The sequence below is a fragment of the Phaseolus vulgaris genome, chromosome 7, assembly GCF_000499845.2.
Source record: "Phaseolus vulgaris cultivar G19833 chromosome 7, P. vulgaris v2.0, whole genome shotgun sequence".
In the NCBI taxonomy this organism is placed as follows: Eukaryota; Viridiplantae; Streptophyta; class Magnoliopsida; order Fabales; family Fabaceae; genus Phaseolus; species Phaseolus vulgaris.
The window spans coordinates 11,400,826-11,407,210 of NC_023753.2; positions in this window are offsets into that span (position 1 = coordinate 11,400,826).

A 6,385-nucleotide genomic window follows, 5' to 3' on the forward strand; every position below is an offset into this window, starting at 1 on the left:
AATCCTTCTCGTCTCGAACGAGTTCAGGTATGGTGTATAGGGTGGAAGAAGTTCTGAGGGTGGCTAAGGCAGGTTCGAAGAGAACGCCTAGCCACCCGGTCTCTTGCTCTGAAGCACAAGGAGGTGGAGAAGGATCCGAAAGGCGCCTCTACCCCCAGATGAAAGAGCAATGGCCAAGGTGTGAAGGCAGGAAGAAGCTGGTGTTGCCAAGAGTCTCTGGCGACCAGGAAACGATCAAGCAATGGAGAGAAGTCAAAAACCCGCTTTGATGAAGCAGATCGGGTGTAGCGGTGTTATAAAGCCAGGGGTTGAGTTAAAGTCCATTGCTTAAGGTATCATTTTACGCTAAGGTTTATTGCCTTAAGTTACGAGTTGATAAATGTGATTATTATTCGAAGTTGAGATGGTTCGAAACAGCCAAGTACAAGATCGTGCCTACGAGATTACTAAGTTATGTCGTTGAAAGTAAATCATGCAAGGAAAGTTAAAGGTAAACAAAGGGGTTACAAGAAGAAATGCGAAAGTAACTTCATTAAGCAAAGTATCAGTTCAAAAAAAATACGTGCCAACTTGATAAATACATGTCCAAGAAAATGTGAGTTTATTACAGAAGTATATGCAAGGGAAAGGCACGAAGGTAGTAGATGGAGAGAATCGATTAATCTTCAGCAGGAACCACCTTTCCATCCACTACCTCGTTATCAAGAGACACCATGTTGAGGTCCAAGTCGGGGAACAAGCAGGCAAATTGTTCCCGCGCAGCTTCGAATCCAGCAGCTAGAATTTGAGCAGAATTCAGCTTGAGTTCTTCAATCTGTTTCTGAAGTTCCTCAATCCGCTTCTTGAGATCTTCAGTTTGCTCTTTCAGCTCCTTATTCTGCTGCTCCAGCTCTTCAACTTGTTTCTTGAGTTGTTCATTGGTTTCTTGAGCCTGGAGAAGGTCTTCAACAACTTTCTTGGATTCTGCTTGCGCTTGTCCCAATTCGGCGGCCAGCTCCCCATTTTTCTTGTTGGCTTCAGCAAGCTCAGTCATGGCGTCATCCCTCGCCTTTTCCACCTTTCCAAGGAGGGTCTCTCGGTCGGCTGACCTTTGCTCCAATTTCTTCACCTTGGCGGCGTCAGTTTTTATGAGAGCCTCCAGGTCAGCCACCCTGACGCGATAAGGCACAATCTTGTTCTCCAGTTCAATCTTTTCTTGAGCCAGTTGCTACACCTTATGGCGGAGATCAGTGGCCTCCTTGCGCGCCAATCTGAGCTCAGTGCTCATTGCGTCTTCTACTCGGGAGTGTTCAATCTCCGCGAGCGTCAAGTTGAAGGACAACTTCTCCACCTCAACCTTCATGGTGTTGTTCTCTGTTTTGAGGTTGAAGAGGTCGTCCTGGAGCTTCCTGGTGGAGCTCTGCACCGCCCTAGTTATGATGGCGGGAATGTCTTCCGCTATCGTCTTCAGCTTAGCGGACAAAGGCTCCCACATCCTCGTGACCTCGAGAGGGAGGTTCGCTGCTTGGAGAGGCGCTGGTGGGGCCTGTTGTTGGTTTCCGTCGCCACCCTCTTTGGTTGGTTCTTCAGTGGGTGCTTCTGCGCGTGGTGGCGACGTCGGGGACTCGGTGATCAGAATCGGAGAGGTATGGGCAACCTCATCCCCGGTTGGAGCGGCATCTGCAGCTGAGGCGTTAGAGGGAGGACCCCCTCTAGCTGATGCATGTGGCGTGGAGGCGCTTGGGGGGTCCTCCAAGAAGTTGTCTTCGGCGGCCTCGACCGCAGGTGGCGCAGTTGCCAATGAAATGGCTTGGACTGGGGAGGCGGGAGCTGGTGGAGATGGCATTGTTGGAGGCGGAGCAGGTGTTGATGGCGGTGTTGAGGTTGGAAGAGGGGGCGGGGCAGGTGGTGAAGAAGGTGCCACCCTCTTCCTCTTTGTAACGAGGCCATCTTCGGTGACCTCATCATCTTCTTCCTCATCCTCTTGGACTATCTGGGGAGCTTTCCTCTTAGCCCTCTTGAGGACAAGTTTCTTCCGCTGGGCGGCGGGTTGGACGTCGGAGGGTGCTGGGCCCTTAGGTGGCGATCGGCCCTGAGTGGCGGCGATCTCCACCATAGAATTTGGCACTGTTTGGGAGCCCGTCGCCAACCCGTGGGTTCGGACGAGCGCCCTCAACTCAGCGAGCATACCCTTGCCCAGCATGTTATCTGCATAGAACGAAAATGCATGGGTTAACTCAGAAAGAAAATAAGTGCATAAGGCGGTGTGCAGCGAAGCAGATGATCGGTGCAGAAAAACAAACCAAAGTCTTGTGCATAACGCACAAGACGCCCAGAAACAGTTAAACAGAAGCAGTATTAAAACAACAGTTTAAATGTTCTAACCTATTCGAATTTCGAGTTGGTCCTCGTAGAATTCGAAGCAGATCAGGGTGGTGGTAAGGAAGGTGATGTTGGCATCCGCCACCCTTTTCCAGAAAAGGCAGAGATCTCTGTCCAACGCTCCCATGCTATCAGGACTTCTGGGTTTTCTGAAGCAGCTCTTGGACTCTTTTTTCCCCTTGTCCACCCAGTACAAGGGGAAGCCGTCGAGTAGGGAGTCGTCTTTGTCGTTAGGGCGCACTTGGACGAACTTCCCTTTCCAGTCCTTATAGGATTGCTGGAAGATGGAGAAGATTGACCTCCCAGCAATCGCATTCAAGCTAACCCACAGGCGGTCTCCTGGGTGCTTGGCCTCAAAGAGGAATAGAAACACGTCTACGGATGCGGGCAACCCCAGATGGTCGCACATCACTTGGAACGCTCGCACAAACGCCCAGCTGTTGGGATGGAGCTGGGCGGCGGCGATGTTGAGCTCGGTAAGGAGCTCCCTTTCGAAACGGGTGAAAGGGAACTTGAGCTTCACCTTCTTGAATAAGGTTGTGTAGACGAAGCAGAAGGGCCCGTCAACGCTCACCTTATCGTCGGCGCACACGGGCAGATCGGGGGGGCAAGGTAGCACTATCATCTTTTCATCGTGCTCCTTGTGAAATGATTGATGAGGCTCATCCCCCTTAGTCAATCGCAAGACTGCTCCAGCAGTGTTCACGGAAGACGTTTCCCTCAACAGGGTCGAGTTGGCCCATGGGTAGAGTTTTTCGATGTCTGGCGGGGAAACGGGGGCTCCTCCGGCGATAGGTGGAGTCGCCTGGGCCAGGTTGGGGCGGGAAGACGCAGGCCTCTCAGCCTGGGAAGATGAAGCGCCACGGACTCGTGGTGGGTCGTGTGCTTGTGAAGAAGGGTTTCGTGATGAAGGAGGAGGATTCGGGGTGATCTTTGTGCGAGTCATTGTTGCAGCTGCAAAGGAAGAAGAAAAGGAAAAAATGGTCAGGGGTCACAGAGGCTGACTCGATCATGGAGGGAAGGTGAAAAACGAACGAACGTAGGTTTGTTGCGATGATTGACGAAGCCCTAAGTTACGTAGAGGGAGAAATGGAAAAAGCAACCCACAGCGTATGCACCAGACAGTTACAGGATGATGCGAATCGGTTAAAATGCAAGAAAAACCAGCAGAAGAAGGAAAGTAGGTACCTTTTGATGATCAGGAAGACGATGAAGGATGATGGTGATTCAGAATGTTGGAGAGCGCTGAGAGTTTTTTGCAGAAGAAGGTTAAAGCGTTTGTGAATACGAGGGAAAGTGATGGAACAGTGTGGAGTGAAAATGGGTTTAAGAGTTTTTTCGAAATGGGTTTGGGAAGCGCAAACGGTAGCTGAAGGTAACCGTTGATGAAGCCACGTGTCGAACGATGGGTGAGGGGTTTGGTGGAGCGTCAGAGAAGCAGCAGGTACAACCGCTTGGAATTCTGCGTCAGTGCCACGTAGACCGGTGTTGACGTGACTCCTCTAGTCTTTTCGCTGGACAAGTCTTCGCTTAAGACTGGGGGGCTTGTGTACCGCCCTGGTAGTCGGAAGTGATGACGTGGCATCAAGCTACAGTATAGGCGTGTTGATAAGGCGCCAGGTTGGCAGAAGGGAAGGAAGTCGGGGGGCTCGTGAAGTCGCCAGTTATTAAGTTGGCGTGTTCCGATCTCCAGCATACCAGAATCGGCGATCACCGGGTTAAAGATGAAGTCGCCAGATGTAGACTCAAGCGACCTAGTGATTGGAGATCGCCAGAGCAAGCACATCGCCAGAGATGAAGGTGGTGCAGATTATGAAGGCGGCCGGCGAGACCACAGGGAAGGTGTATGAAGGCACCCTAACTCGTCAGTTCCAGTAGAGATCGCACTCCCAAGTTAGCTATGTACTGGGCAGCACCATGCATAAATAACTTAGCCAAAGAGAGAGTCAGGAGCAGCGCCCAAGTCAAGGAGGCTCCAGATGATGGCACGTGTACAGTTGGATGCGAGCCACGTGTCCAAGTCTGTAACTGCCAGGAGAGAGAAAGTAACCAGGTATATAAGAGTTCTCAATGAACTTTCTGAGGTACGCACGTTCAGATTATACTCTTTACGCTTGCGAGTTCTAGAGCACACTGTGAGAGAGAATTTGCACGGTTCTTGTTCTCTTAGTATTTGGTGGTTTGGCTACTGACTTGGGCGTTGGAGTGCGATCGGCCGCAGCGGCGCCGCTCTGTTCTTTTGCAGGTTCTTGAAGTGGATCTCGGAGAGGGACGGACGTTGGAAGCGGTGCGCAAGTCGATCCTGTGACGAGGCAAGCTCCTACTTCTGGTCAACAGGCAGGATCACCTACCAATAGAAATTTACATTGTCATTTACCTGGAGTAAAGGGTCCAATGATATTCATCCCCCACTTCAAAAATGCCCACGGGGAGAGAATGTAGTAAACATTCTCAAGCTTTCGGTGAGATAAACTACCATATTCCTGACACTTAATACATTTTTGCACAAATTTCGTACAATCACCCTATACGGTCGACCAATAGTAGCCAACCCGCAGTACTTTACCTCTCATTGTCTGAGCTTCCGAATGAGTACCACATACCCCTTCGTGTATCTCTTGCATGACATAAGTGGCTTGCTCGGGTGTGATGCATTTTAAGAGTAGTTGAGTGTAACCTCGCCGATAAAGATCTTGATCAATCAGTAGAAACCGGGAGCTCTGCTGCTTCATTACTTTTTTCGAATGTGCCTCGCAATTCCCATCTATTAAAAATTGTTTGATGGATTTCATCCAATTTGGTTATTCATCAATAGTCATACACTATCCCGAGCTAACACTGGGATTGCTCAAGGTCACATAGATGACCGACCGATGAAGTTCTTTCTTCTTAGCCGTTCAGCTTGGATATTGTGTTCCCGACAGATATGCTAGATAGTTACCTCAGTAAACTTTGTAATTAGACCTTGAACAAAGTGATAATATTGTTGCAATAACATCTCTTTAACTTCGAATTCCTCTTTAAGGTGCCTGACCACTAGTTGAGAGTCACTTTTACATACGAGTTTTGTCACGTCCAGATCAAGAGCAAGATTAAGATATGATGACTTCATACTCGGTCTGATTATTTGACGTCTTAAATTAAAATTCCAATGCTTGCTCAAGGAGGATATCACCCGGTCCTTCAAGCACCACTCCCGCACCACATGATCTACTATTGGAGGAACCATCAACATGTAGAGTCCATTGAGAATCCTCATTCTCAGTCGGCTTAGGACTTAGCTCAGCTATAAAATCGACTAAAGCTTGTGATTTAATCGCCACCCTAGGTTGGTATTGAATATGAAATTTTGATAACTCCACAACTCATCCTATCATCTGTCCAGCCAGGTCTGGTTTTGCTAATATCTTCATTATGGGATAGTCAGTTCTTACTATAATGCGATGATTATGAAAAGGCATAACATTCGTCGTGCGGTTATTACCAAGGCTAAGGCAACCTTGTCAATCATTTGGTACTGGACCTCGACACCGTGAAGTACTTGACTAATGAAGTAGATTGGTTGTTCTTCTTTTTCAACCTCTTGAACTAATATTGTGTTGATTACATCCTATGAGACAACAAGATAAACAATTATAGGTTCCTTGGTGTTTGGCGTTTGAATGACCAGGGAAGATGCCAAAAAAGCTGTGAAGGAATATTCCTTCGCATTTGTCCGTCCATCGAAATTTGGAAGCCTTTCGTAATAGTTGTACAATGAGTTTGGCCTGTTCTGCAAGTTTTGACACGAACCTGGAAAATGGCATCTCTTTCCTTTTCATCTTTTAATTTCTCCTTTGCACCATTTTCTGTTCCTTTCATGTTCTTGTATTGCTCTTTACTATTCGATTTTTAGCTTGCTTCCTTTCATCTTTTATGTTCTTCATTTTTGCCCATCATCATCTAAATCGCCATATAATTGTGTTTTCTTTTTGTCCTCTAGAAGTGAACATTCACACTTACTTAACCACTTGGCAAGTTCGTG